At 39.1% G+C, this 14,904-nt stretch overlaps 1 protein-coding gene and 1 long non-coding RNA gene across 11 annotated transcripts in view; one reads left to right on the forward strand and one right to left on the reverse strand.

Moving 5' to 3' along the window:
• Positions 1-14,904, reverse strand: part of CD96 (CD96 molecule) — a 94,216-nt gene that overhangs the window by 22,008 nt on the left and 57,304 nt on the right. The gene's annotated exons all lie outside the window — the stretch shown is intronic.
• LOC144305622 (uncharacterized) lies at positions 11,584-13,503 on the forward strand. Its single transcript, XR_013372649.1, has 3 exons — positions 11,584-11,693; positions 12,304-12,489; positions 13,136-13,503. It is a non-coding gene; the product is annotated as an uncharacterized LOC144305622 (long non-coding RNA).

A 14,904-nucleotide genomic window follows, 5' to 3' on the forward strand; every position in this document is an offset into this window, starting at 1 on the left:
CGTGTTAAAGCCATTTAGAAAACTATCTAGTTCTTTCGGTATTTTAAATCCCACTCACTCCTCTTAGCTTTACAGTATACTTCAAGGTTAAGATTCCTTGGCATTATGCAACCTGACCTCTAACAATCTCCACCTTGTTATCTCTTGCTATTGCCTTCCCGTGTCCTTTCATTTATTGACCCAGGATTTGGAAGCCTCTATCTCCCAGGCACTGTGCTTGGCACTGGGGGCATCATCATCAACTCCCTTGGAACTGAAATTCATGGAGGATACAGACACCAACCAGAGAATACAGAAACCACTCCAAATCTGAGAACACATGAAAGGGGGAATGGCTTATTCAGAGTCCCAGGGAGGTTTCCCTGAAGGGTGTAGTGAGGGTGTGGAGGCAGGGAAGGGTTGATGGAAGCCTCCAAGCCTCCAAGCAGAGGATACAGACAGTACAAAGGCCCAATGGGTGGTCTCATGCACTGTTAGTACCAGCAGTGTGTGGTACGTGTCTATTCAGGGTTGGGCCTTTGTAAGCCCTCAACGAGGGTCTGTTCCGTGTGTTGAATTGAACTGAGGATGAGATTGAAAGGCATTACTTGCCATAATGCACACCCATGGCCTCAGCAGCAGAGGCCAGTGATGCAGCTGTAGGACACTAGTGGCAGCAACACTGCTTGTTTCTCAGGGCTTTTTGTGTGGTTATTTTTGTTTTTAAAAGAAGGGTCTTCCTAGATGTTGACTTGGAGATCCATTGACTGTAAGAGGACATGATTGGCTATCTTTTGATATAGAGCATTTTATAAGAATCATATGCCTCTTAGCCAAGTCTTTGAAATTTATATTGATCATATTTCAGCATGTGAATATGACAGCTTGTTTTTGTGTTTTCTGTTTCAAGGTTATATTTACACTTACAAAACAGCAAAGCCTCTTCAGCACTCAATAGTTGGCTCTGTATGATGACATGCTGTGTAGGAGAGTAATATACCAAACCCACTGACACAGAGTTGCTTGCTTTGTCTGTTGGTTGTTTACTTGTTCTTCAGTTTGAATGCTCATTGTTATTAAACCTTGCAGGTATCCAGAGATAGATAATGATGACCTATGTTTCTAGGAAAGAAGAAAGGGGTGAGTAGAAAACACAACTTCATACAAAATGTCTTGCTTATATTAATTTGAAATCTGCCAAGAGGTTTGATGAGAAGTTTCAAAACTTTCCTAGCCCATTTCTAGTTCAACTGAAAATTTCTTTTTCACTAAAATTAAAAATGACCCCCTTTATATTATCACTAGAAATTCAATTAAATCAGAAGACAGCTCTCGTCAGTCAGTCCCGAGTTAAGCAGAGGAGATAGAAACATGTTCTATAAGAGCTAATTCTGGTTGGCTCCTCATGACGTTATGAAGCAGAATGGAATCTCTTCACCTGGACTCTTGCCATCTTCCCAATGACTGTCCCTCTCACTGCCAGAGAAGGGAAACAGAGGGCAATGCTGGAGGTCTCATGGGAGAGGGGGAATGGGTCTGGGATGGTTAATTTGGGAGAAATATTGAGATATTTTCCAAACAAATTTTAAAGATCATTTACTACGGACTTACTGTGTACCAAATAAAAGAGGCAGGTGAGCAGTCTTGAGGTGAGGTAAGTGGAGGATAAAGGATAAAACGATCATTAAAAAAAAGAAATATTGATTTGGTCATTGTTTCCTTCTTTAAGGAACTAGAAAATACATGTAAAGGTCTTGACTTATTTTGAGATTAGTTTTGTTTGCCAGACTCTTCTTTTGATCATGGCATGCCTCCTCTGACTGGCCAGTGTGGGTCTTAGCCTTATAGTTATTCTTTACACATTTTCACATTTGATACTCATAATAACCATATGAACTAGATAATACTCACTCCTGGTTTTTAAGATAAGGAAACAGTAATCAGAGAGGTAAAATGACTTGCCCAGGTTACATAGCTAGTAGGCAGCAGAGATAGGAATTGAACTCAAGCCCGTCTGACACCACAGACTGTATTCATTCCCCTCTGGTATCGTTATAAATCACAGTTAGCCTTGCTACAGAAGCCGAGTGCAGCTCTGAATTCAGTCATGGTCCTCAGCACACAACCACCCAGAATCACTGAGAGCCTCTGCCTCTCTCCCATCATCCCCTCTCAGTCTCCCATCATAAGACTGCCCAGTCTTCAAGCCCTGGCCAGGAACTGTTTTCTTCAGGGAGCCTTCCTCTGCTCTCCCTGAAGCCCTTCCTTTGTTAATCAATTCCTCCTTTATACCTGAAAAAATATCCTTAATCCCCAGGATATTTACTGAGTTATCAATACTCACAGACAACCATGGGTTATCACTGTTCTAGGGGATAGAGATACATCAGTGGACAAATCAGACCAAAAAAAAAAAAAAATGCCCTTACGGGATTCGCTTCTTGTGGGGAGAAGCCAAACTAGTGTATCATATCATACAGGATGTTAACAAATAAAATAAATAAAAATAAAACAGAGAAAGGGGATAGGAACTGAGACAGAGGAGGCTGTAGTTTTAAGTTAGATGGTCATGGAAAGCCCCATGGAAGAGGTGACATTTGAACAAAGATTGGGAAATGAGAGAATGAGCCATGTGGATTTGATGGGAGAGAATTTTCCATGCAGAGGGGAAAAAGTAGAAAGGCCCTGAGGTAGAAGCACCGCTGGCATGCTGTGGGAACGGTGAGGAGGCCGATTTGCGTGAAGCAAAGTGAAAGAAGAGCAGAGGAGAGTAGTAGAAATACAAGAAATTGGATATAAGATGAGAACTTTCAGGCTAACTCTGTAGATATTTGCCCTTCCTCACCACCCTGGCTCTTCCTCCACTCACATGACTATGATCCTGGTAGCGTTTTATTTACATCACTATCCATCTCAAGTAGAAGTAGACATAAAATCCCAGGGCTAGATAATTTGTTTTTAGTAAAACACACACACACACACACACACACACACACACACACACACACACACACAACTTAGATGAAGATGGGCTGGTTAATTAATCAACCACTCTGTTTCCTACCTTAAGTTTCTACTATGTTCCAAAGGGATTTAAGGGGACAAATAATACAGTGTGACATTTTGACACTTATGAACCAGGTACTATATTAGGTGCTTTGTATGCCTAGTTCATTCTGTTGCTCTTAATAATTCATTGAGGAAGGTACCCATACTCCTGTTCTTCCCTTTCTTCTTTCTCTTGTTTTCTCCCATTTTCTTCAAGCATCCTCACCTTCAGCCATGCTTTTAGAACTTTGTTATTTGCCAGCCCATCACACTTATGCCAAGAACAACAGCTCTCTGTGGATCATCTCAGCGGATAAGCCATCGCCTTATGATGCTTGTTCATTTCCACAAAATTATTTTATTTAGTAATTTATTTTAATTTTTCATCATTTCGTATTATTTTATTTTTTACTCTGGTAAGTATACTCTTTAGTTCCCATCATCTATTTCACCGATCACTCCTATCCACCTCCCCTCTGGTGATCACCAGTTTGTTCTCTATAGTTGAGTCTGTTCCTTTTATTTTTTTAATTTTTAAAATTTTATTCTAATTCAATTTAATTAACATGTACTGTATTATTAGTTTCAGAGGTAGAATTCAGTGATTCATCAGTCTTATAAAATACCCAGTGCTCATTACGTCACATGCCCTCCTTAATGTTCATCACCCAGTTACTCCATTCCCCCACCCCCACCCCCTCCAGCAACCCTCAGTTTGTTTCCTATGATTAAGAGTCTCTTATGGTTTGTCTCCATCTCTAATTTCATCTTGTTTTATTTTTTTCCTCTCTTCCCCTTTGATCCTTTGTTTTGTTTCTTAAATTTCACATACAGGTGAGATCATATACTGATTGTCTTTCTCTGATTGACTTATTTCACTTAGCGTAATACCCTCTAGCTCCATCCACATCATTGCAAATGGCAAGATTTCATTTTTTGATGGCTCAGTAGTAGTCCATTATATGTATCCTCTCTCTATATATATCTTCTTTATCCACTAAGAGTCTTTTTCATGTTTTGCCTCTCTGTTGTTTCCTTTGCTTATTTGTTTTGTTCTTAAATTCCACATATGAGTGAGATCATATGGTATTTGTCTTTCTCTGACTGACTCGTTTTGCTCAGCATTACGCTCTCTAGCTCTATCCATGTTGTTGCAAATGGCAAGATTACCTTCTTTTTTTACGGCTGAAAAATATTCCATTATATAATATATATGTAATATAGTGGCTGCTTCCATATTTTGGCTACTGTAAATAATGCTCCAATAAACACAGGGATGCACGTATCCTTTTGAATTAGTGTTTCTGTATTTTTGATAAATATCCTGTAGTGTGATTCCTGGATTCTGGGGTAATTTTATTTTTAATTTTGGGGGGAATTTCCATACTGTTTTCCACAATGGTTGCATTATTTATTATTCCCACCAACAATGCAAAAGGGTTCCTTTTCTCTACATCCATCCTCATGAACACTTGTTCCTTGTGTTTTTTATTTTAGCTATTCCAACAGGTAGGAGGTGATATCTCATTGTAGTTTTGATTTAAATTCTCCTCATGAGGGATGCCTGGGTGGTTCAGCAGTTAAATGTTTGCTTCAGCTCAGGTCATGATCCTGGGGTCCTGGGATCTAGTCTGGCATCAGGCTCCCTGAGGGAGCCTGCTTCTCCCTCTGCCTGTGTCTCTGCCTCTCTCTCTCTCTCATGAATAAATAAATAAAATCTTAAAAAAAAATTTCCCTCATGATGAGTGATGTTGAGCTTCTTTTTATGTGTCCACTGGCCCTCTATGTCTTCTTTTAAGAAATGTCTGTTCATGTCTTCTGCCCATTTTATAATTGGATCATTTGTTTTTCTGGTACTTATTTGTATCAGTTCTTTATGAATTTTGGATATTAACCCTTTGTCATGTATACCATTTGCAAATATCTTCTCTCATTCAGTAGTTGCCTTTTAGTTTTGTTGACTGTTTCCTTTGCTGTGCATTAGCTTTTTATTTTGATTTAGTCTCAATAGTTTATCTTTGCATTTATTTCCCTTGCCTCAGGCTTTTATTTTATTTTTTAAATAAAAAATGTCTATATTTAAGGTGTACAGTGTGATTTGATATACACATACATGGTGAAATGATTAGTACAGTCAGCTAATTAACATATCCTTCCTGAAATAGTTACCATTAATTTTTTTTTTTGTAGAATGATTGCATTTGAAATCTACTCTTAGCAAATTTCCAATATTCAATACGGTATTATTATAATCATCATGCTGTAAATTAAATCTCCAGATTTAGCAATCCTATTTAACTTCAACTTTATACCATTCGACCTACATCTCATTTTCCCACTTCCCCACCCTAGTTAACTGCCGTCCTACTCTTTGCTTCCATGTATTTCACTCTTTCAAATTCTACTTGTAAGTGAGATATGCAGGTTTCTTTTTCTGTGTTTGGTTTATTTCACTTAGTATAATGTTGTCTAGGTACATCATATGTTGCAAATGGGAGAATCTTCTTTTTTTTATGGCTGAATTATACACACACGCACGCAGAGGAGCACGCATGCGCAATTTCTTCATCCCTGCATCTGTCAACGTAAGCTTAGGATGTTTCCCATTATTTTAGAGGTGACTGATTTTCTCTTCTTTTCGTATATACCCAGAATAGAGATTATCGTATCATATAGTAGTTCTATTTTTACTTTTCTGATGAACCTCAAAAACTGTTTTCCATAATGTTTTTCATATTGTTTTGCATAATGGCTGCATCACCAAGAGTGACAAGAGTCTTTTCTCTATATCCTCTCCAACACTGTTATCTTTTATTTTTTTTTGGTAACTGCCACCCTACCAGGTGGGAGGTGATATCTCATTGTGGTTATAATTTGCATTCCCTATTGATTAGTGATGTTGAGGATCTTTTCAAGTATATGATGGCTATTTGCATGTCTCCTTTGGAAAAATGCCTATGCAGGTCCTCTGCCCATTTTTAGAGTTGTTTCTTGTTTTGCTATTGAGGTGAATGAGTTCCTTACATATTTTGGATATTAACCTCTTATCAGATACATGGCTTAAAAATACTTTCTCCCAATGTATAGCGTGTCTTTACATTTTGTTGTTTGTTTCCTTTGCTGTGCAGACGTTTTTTAGTTTGACGTGGTATACCTGTTTGTTTTTGTTTTTGTTGCCTAAGCTTTGGTGTCCTATCTAAAAACTCAATGCCAAGGACAATGTCAAGGAGCTCCCCTGTGTGTTCTTCTAGGATTTCTATAGTTTCAGGTATTATGCTTAAGTTTTTCTCTATTTTGAGGAGATTTTCGTGTATGCTGTAAGATAATTTCATTCTTCTGGATGTAGATATCTAGTTTTCCAAACACCATTAATTTTTTTTAATTTTTATTTATTTATGATAGTCACACAGAGAGAGAGAGAGAGAGGCAGAGACACAGGTAGAGGGAGAAGCAGGCTCCATGCACCCGGAGCCCGACGTGGGACTCGATCCCGGGTCTCCAGGATCGCGCCCTGGGCCAAAGGCAGGCGCCAAGCCGCTGCGCCACCCAGGGATCCCTCCAAATACCATTTATTAAGGAGTCTATCCTTTTCCTTTGTGTATTCTTGCCCCCCCCCGCCCTGTTAAAAACTAGCTGACCATATATGGTTGAATTTGTTTCGGGGCTCTCTATTCTGTTCTGTTGATCTATGTGTCTGTATGTATGCCAGTACGATACCGTTTTGATTACTGCAGCTTTGTAGTATAGTGAGAAGTCAGGAAGTGTGACGCCTCCAACTCTGTTCTCTCTCAAGATTGCTTTGGCTATGTGGTATCTTTTGTGAATATAAATTTTAGGATTGTTTTTCTGTTTCTGTGAACAATGCCATTGGAATTTTGATAGGGACTGCACTAAATCTGTATATCACTTTGAGTAGCATGGGCAATTTAACAGTATTAATTCTCCCAATCCATTAACATCAGACGTCTTTCCATTTGTTTGTGTCTCCTTCAAATTCTTTCCCCAATGTTTTTGGTTTTCAGTGTACAAGTCTTTCACCTCCTCACTTATATTTATTCTTAAGTATTTTAGTCTTTTTGATGCTATTATAAATGGGATTGTTTTCTTGATTTCCTCTTTGGATAGATCATTGTTGGTCTCACTGAAATTCTTTAAAGAGTTGATTTTTAATGGATACTATGTAACAGAATTTACAAATGGAGCTCTTTATACCTTCATTTTAGATGAAGTTCCAAAGGCTAAGAAAGATATAGGGCAAAAGTCATCCTTACTTCTAAAGTAGACTTCTAGACCACCTTTGAAGGGCATGTCGAGTGGGTTCCATTAACTCTGGTCCATCATCAACCTCAAGACTATGTAAGGGCAGAGGTGCCCCAGGTGAGGATTTTCTTAAAGAGTCATCAGGGTGCTATGAGTCGGGTCTCCTCTAATGGGGGGAAACTTGGGGGGTAAAAGAAGAATCTGCCTCCTTACCTTAGTCCAAATATAGTGTGGTTTCAAGAGAACCACTCAGAGCTGTTGGCCTATGTATCCTGGAGTCTAGGATGAAGAGGACCAGTGCCTGACTCAAGCTGAGGAGACTACACTGGGAGCCTATGCTTAACTAGTAGTGTTGAATGGGCATAGAGGAGACAGATATGGCCATATTGGAGAAGAGTACTTCCCCCAAGTAGGAGGCCAAGGTGCATGTTTTCCCAGACAAAACAGGATGCCATGAAGAGAAATCTCACCCAGGAAGAACATGTAGAGGAGCAAAAAGCTCCTAAGGGGACAGACCTCCAGAAGCTCAGGGGCTGTAGCAAGATAAAGACTGGAGGAGAGACATGGCCTGCATCAAGGGAACAATGGTGACAGGCCAGTTACAGATTTCTGAGAAATCTGCCAAAGTGCCTCATGAGGTCAAGATGGCACATTTTTTATTCTCCCCATCTAGAGGGCACTTAGGTCAGGTTATAGTCAGCCTAACAAGGAAAGTCTTTTATTATCTACCTCTCTCCTCTTTTCCACATGATATGACTCCTAAAGAAAGGTCCAAACCAACAACTAGGAGTGGAGGAGAGGATTGAGCCAGGACATCACAGACATTTCTTCCACTCACTACCCTCCACCCCCAGACATAAAACACATAATCTCACATCCCAGGCTTCTGCAGCTGAAGTACACCCACACGTGGTGGGCAGGAGAAGGCGGGGAGAAGTTCTGGATCAAATTATTTTTGCAAGTTTTGATATTACATTTGACAAGCCTTTTTAATTATTGACATAAGGCCATTCTTGAATCTGTAAAGGACCAGACAACATTTAATATAGGAAAGTCACCAAAAAAGCCTTCAGAGTCTAAGGAGGATTTATTCAGGAGAGCTCATTTGGACAGGGAATAATGGGGAAAGGAAAATTCTTTTTTTGCCAATGTACCCAGTTCAGCTTATTTATTCAACTAAGCATAAAGTTATTTTGTAAGTTCAGGCTGCAGCTGTCAGAATGATCTGGTTTGTCAAGCTCAATTGTCCAAGACTTTGCCTTATTTCTATGTAAAACTGAACCCGCATATTAAATTTATTCTTTCAAATAGTATTATTTTTACTTGACCTTCCACCTATTGACATAGTGTCTATCTACATAGCGACCTAGCTTCCTTGGCACATGTGTACATTGTACTCCATCAATTCACTTGCAGCACAAAGAGCCTTTAAACCCACAATGACATTAACTGGAGCCCTGCACTTAAAAGAATATACAACTTCAACTACATCTAAACACATCTGTGCCAGCTTCATCAATCCCTGCTTTCAGGATTTGGTGAATATTGACCTTCACACCAGCATGTAGGAAATATATGGTGTGAAATCTTGATCTCTGCACAAGACTGTTTGCTCAGGGGAGGCAGACTATTTGAGGAACATGTGCTTACTGAATGGCTAAGGCAATGTGTATTGCTGGATTACTGGTCTCAAAAGGGTTTTCGGGAACCCCTGGGGGAAATGACAGTAAGCAGGACAGAGCTCATCATAAGTCTTGCAGTCTGTTTATACTCAGGAATTTATGAAATGAATGGAAGAAGAGGCCATTCAATAGGTTTTTTTCAGAGCTACCTTACTCCAAAGAAGAAAGATTGGATAAACAAATGCTCAAAGTAAACTAGTCATCAAGAAAGCTAACCTTGACTTATGGGTGACAGGTCTGGAAAACAATGAGAAATTTTTTAACAACCTGCAATATGTGCCCCAGGTGAAAAGTGGTTGGGAAGATGCAATGACTGGAATTAAAGGGAGAGCACTGGAGTTTTGTATGGATTCTGTACATATCCCTGGGCAGTGAGATTATAATAATGTTGAGAAGGCAAGGGTGACAAATGGAGGAGGCCTTTTTTTTTCCAGTTTATTTCTGACTGAGTAAATGTTACCCCCACTTCTGGAGGCTGCAGTTCTCAGAAAACACTAATCCAGAGAAGAGAGAGATTAATATAGGCACAACTGTCATGTTGACTTTTTTCATATCAGCTATACCAGCTTGACACAGGACTGGATTTATTCAGTGTCTAAAGACATTTTTTGAGCACTCATCCTGACTGTCAGAGGCAGTAGGACTCAAGCTCTGAAGCTGGTCTGGGTTCAATCTTGGATCTTGCACTTTTTGCATGACTTTGGTTAAGTGATTTAACCTTTATGTGCCTTGGTATCTTCCTCTGTAAAATGAGGATAATGATGGTGCCTGTAGCATTGTGTTGTTGGGGAATTAAATGAGATAATATATTTACCATCTTAAAATGGAGCCAGGTACATCAAAGGCACTCAAAAACTAGCAAATTAATATTATTGCTTAATACTATAATTTAATCAAGGGAGCTGGTTAAAAATTTTGATAATTCCTAGGGAAAAAACCTGATACAACACTCTTCTAAAAACCTTTTATCCCTCCTATTTAGGCAGACAATGGCGAGGCTTCTGTTGGTAGTCGTCTCCATTTCTATATATGCCCCCTCTAGTTCAGACCCTGATCACTTAAAAATCACTTGAATTCTGCATCATTTGGTCTTCTTACTCTCTGTTCTTGTTGCTACTGCTTATCATACACATCACCTCTGTTTCACTCATGTTTTTCACGTACTCAGAAAGCCATGGTGGCTCTTTGTAGGCATTCTATTCCAGACCAAATCCTTAGCCTGTAACAGGAGCTCATCTTTACAGGGCTCCAATTCACTGCAGCAAGCTGTGGCCCTCCCCACAAGCATTGGCAGCACTCCCTCTGCTCACCTTCTCATGCCCAACACTCATTTGATTTTATTTTTTTACTCAGGAGGATTGCCTGAGGGTCTGTCTCTCATCTCTCTTCCATCTGTGTCTATATATTTCCTTCCAGACCTCTGTGCAGACCTCCTTGTTTCTGGCCTCCTCTGTTACCTAGCACTCATCTACTTTAACCGGCAGGCTTTCTCTAGATCCCCCTCTTACTTTAAAACTCAACATCCCAACCTGTGACTGATCTTCTGATCTGCTTCCCCCATGATTTGTATTTGACAATCTTGTCCAACGGCATATCTTCCCGTATAACCCCCCAGCCATTCTACATGCTTTCTCACAAATCAATAGTTTCATTGCATCCCCTGGGCAGCTGTTCCTTCAGTCTGTACTCCTCCAAGTCTGATCCCCACCCATTGAGCACCAAGTGTCCTTACTTGGAGAGTTAGCCAATGGCTAGAGTCACATTGGACCTGATATTTTATTTGAAGTGTTCAGGAGTAGAAAGATTTAGACTGTGAGGATGAGCTAAAGGTTTAGAGAAGGCTAAATATCAAAACCAACACCATCAGGTTCAAGGGACATAAAAATCAGAGGCAGAGACAAAAGGCCTCTAGCCTCGTGGACAATGAAATGGGAAGGTAGGCAAGTAGGTCATGCTACAGTGTGAGCCCCGTGCAACTGGGTCCAGCACCTCTAAAGTTCCTGGCACTTTGTAGGCACCCAATGTATATTTGTTGAATGATGAATGTCTTGGATGATTGGCACCATTGGGATTGGCATTTCTGAGGCCTGTTCTCTTCAGTTACACACCCTGTAGCCAGTTCAGACCCAGGGTTTGAAGGCATAGGGTGCTACTCAGAGCAACAGGAGCCCCTGAGTTATGGGTTGCCACACCTGATATTGGTCAGTTGTTTCTGATTGTTCCATCCCACCAGCTTTCCTATCTTCCTATTTAGCTTGTCAGCCTCATGTCTTTTCCTAGGACAGGGCTGCATTCTGCAGCTGGGCCTCAAAATACCCAGCAGTTGAGGCTGACTTGCTCTGGGCATCCTGGGTAGTAACTCTTGCAGTTTGTTATGAATTATAAAGTTCCCCTTCTCTAGTCAAAGAATATTGTTTCCATTACCTTACATTTATTTTAAAAATATCCTTTTGCTGAGAAAGAAAAAAATACAAACTTGGATGTTTGCAGTAAGACATGTAGCTTAATAATTATGGCTGAATTATATAGTGCATTCCATCTTAGAATTTGGAATGAAACCATACCCTTTTGAAGTTGGTTCCCATGACATGTTCCATCTTGCCTCCTTCTTAAAAGAACACAAAGGGTGAATCCTTTTAGCTTCTGAGACATGAGGCAGCTAGTCATCATGTGATTTCACAATTACCCTCCAGATTTACAAGGCAAAATTTGGATTTTTCAGTTGTAATTCAATGTTTACTCTTAAGTTTTATTTAGCCTAAAAGAGCCATTAATTTAACATTTTTTGACATTTTAGACTGAAAATTGTTTCAAACATAATTGATTATTACTATTTTGATAGAGGTCCACAATTTGTAGAGTGAGCAACAGATAGTCTTGTTATACCTGAGTCTTGATCTAAAATGGTTTCTCAAGCTTGGCACCATTAACATTTTGTACCAGATAATTCTTTGTTGTGGAGGCTGTCCTGTTCTGTGCTATATAATACGTAGCAACCTTGCTTTAGCTAGGAGCACTCATCCCCAACCAAAAATGTCCCCAGACACTGCCACATGACCTTGAGAGGGAGGATGACAACATTTCCCTGGTGAGAACCACTGATCTAAGATAGTCCTGAGGTTCAGTGTAGTAGGATCTTATTTTAAGGAGCTCTGTGACTCCCCAGAGATTTCTCAACCATATCACCTTAGTATGATAGTAGATCAAGTAACAATTTTCCCCTGCTTTTTAGCAAACACGTTCATTTGACCGTATTCTCTAACACTAGAGCTATCTTCTAAGAAAGACCCCTTAAGGTAACAAATATCCTTTTCCTTTCCCTGAATTTCTTCAGAGAAAAGGAATTGTATTTGGTGTGATGGATGCATTTAATGTATGTCAACTAACCCCATGGAAAACTCAGCTGGAAGAAATTCATTTCTGCTCTCAACTAACAGAATGTTAACATCATGAGGGCATAGTTGTTTTCTCCTTTGGTCGCTGTTGCATTTCCAGCACCTAGAAGAATACCTGGTACATGGTAAGTGCTTAATAAATAGTTGGTAAGTGAATTATATAACTTCATTTCTAAAAAAAATTTTTTATTGGGCTGCTAGCCCCATTTCCTAAGGGATAACACTGAGAATTCTTAGGATGGGGCTTAAGGCTCTCTTTATTCTGCATTTTCTAATCTTTTCCCCTGCTTCGCTGCTACGCAATCCTTGACCCAAGCTTATCTACTATTATTTTCTCAAATTCCCACAAACATCCTTGCCAAGGCACAACTACTCACTTTGTTCTCTTTGCTTTGAATGTTTTTTTTAAGCTCTCAATTGAGTCAAGTAAATGCAGCACATACTTAAAGGGTCAGTCATCTTATTTCCTCTCTTTGGTGAGATTTCCTGACTCCAAGAACCCATAGGGACATCTCCTTATTCAAAGTCCAAAATTTGCTAGTCTGTACCTCTCCCTGAGGATTTTAATTCTATAAGATGTAGCACCTTTCACCTTACTATTTTGAATTGCCATTTTCATGTGCACATATCATCTCTTCCCAGGTATACAGCAACTTTTTAAAGGCAGAAACAAATGATCATCTCTTTTTAAAGAAATCTAGTAAATGACACTTATATTGTGAAGGAACAGTATTCTCATTAATTCTTTTATTTATCCTTTTATCCAACTAGTACTTTTGTGCGTCTACTCTGTGCTAGGCATATGTCCTCTGTCCTCCCGAAGTGTTCAGACCAGTTGGAGAAAACCTGATATCAAATGTGGTAAGAACTAGATTTGAGTCATAAGACTGTGGTTTTGAATACTAATCTTTGCCACTTACTAGTTGTGTGATCATTTAAGCTCAACATCGTAGTGACTTCATCTGGAAAATGGGGATGATAATGCTTGCTCTGTCTGCCTCTCATAATAAAGATCAAACCGCATTGCACTTTATGTGCAAATATTTTCTAAATGACAGGATATGGTGGTTTTAATTTGTCTACAAATTCTTTGATAATCTTCCCTTCAAGAAGTGGAGCCTAATTCTCCTCCTCTTGAGTCTGAGCTAGATTTAGTGACTCGCTTCTAACAGGTGCAATAAAGCAAAATAATGCTATGCAATAAAACAGCAGTGCAACTTTTTTCTTAGTTATCCTATTTATTTCCTTGGTCTGAGGGAAGGCAGCTGCCATGATGTGAGAAACCATATGGAAAGGAACTAGGGCCTCTGACAACATGCTCAAACTTGGAAGCAGAACCTTTAGCCCCAGACAAGGCTTCAGATAACCAAAGTCCTAGCCAACCCCACTTGACTATAACCTCATGAAAAGACCTGAAACATACCACCCAGCTCAGCTGCTCCTGGCTTTCTGACCCCCAAATCATGTAAGACAATATATGTTTTAAAAGTTGTTAATGCGGGGGGGTAATTGGTTAGGTAGTGCTGGATAACTGGATAATATGTAGCATACTAAAGAAATTTAAGGTATTATTTTTGACTGTTAATATTTGTTTAATGAAGAATAATATAATCTACTGGAGTTTATTGCTGCATCATGATGAGCTCAAAGTGGAAGAAAAAGTGGCTTCCAACAAAAATCACAAAACATTAAGATCTAGAGAAAAATCAGATGGATGTAAAATTTCTGATAGGTGATTTACAGACATTTCTCACCCTGCCACAAGCTTCATTTTCTGAGAGGTTTCAACCTGTGACAGTGACTGCAGGCTACATGCCAAAAGGCTACAGGCTGGAAGAATTGTTCATTTCTCCTGACTGCTTTTGTTTTATTTCATTTTCGGTTCTCATTTTGAGCTAAAATTGATAGTTTTAATTAAACAAGAAATCAGAACTGTACTTCTCCTCTACATATAATATAGATTTTTTTATACTAAAGAAAGTAACCATGGTTCTTTGTTAAACATAAAGGCCATAAATGTGGGAATTTATTATTTGTTTGCATCAATGTGACCTTCTGAAAGTCACTGCTATCCCTTTGCCATAGTAACACTGACCCAGCCTGGCTTCCATTATTAATAATGCCACTGGGAGGCTGAATTCATAGACCTCACCAGTCAACTTTGTCAAAATTAATTTGAACCAGAACAAATTTAAATTTAAAACTATCTAACTACATCTGGTCCACAGGATGCCCATTTATAACCAATTTCTTAAACACCCCACTGAGAGCACAGTTGTGGAGGAAGACTGTCAATTTATTAACCTATTTAATAATAAATACAGAATTTAAATTTCTCACTGCATATTTATTGACTCTAATTTTGCCAGGGCTTTAAGTGAAGGGCTTTGGAAGTTATGTTAACTCTTTAAAGCCATGAGAATAGTACTTAATATGTTTGCCTTAAGTGTTATAGATAATAAAAGAATATGAATCATACAGATCTTCTGGAAATATCTTCTTTATCAATCTGCTTGGTTAAAGGGTTGGATACTTCATGG

Source organism: Canis aureus, chromosome 35, assembly GCF_053574225.1.
Source record: "Canis aureus isolate CA01 chromosome 35, VMU_Caureus_v.1.0, whole genome shotgun sequence".
NCBI lineage: Eukaryota > Metazoa > Chordata > Mammalia > Carnivora > Canidae > Canis > Canis aureus.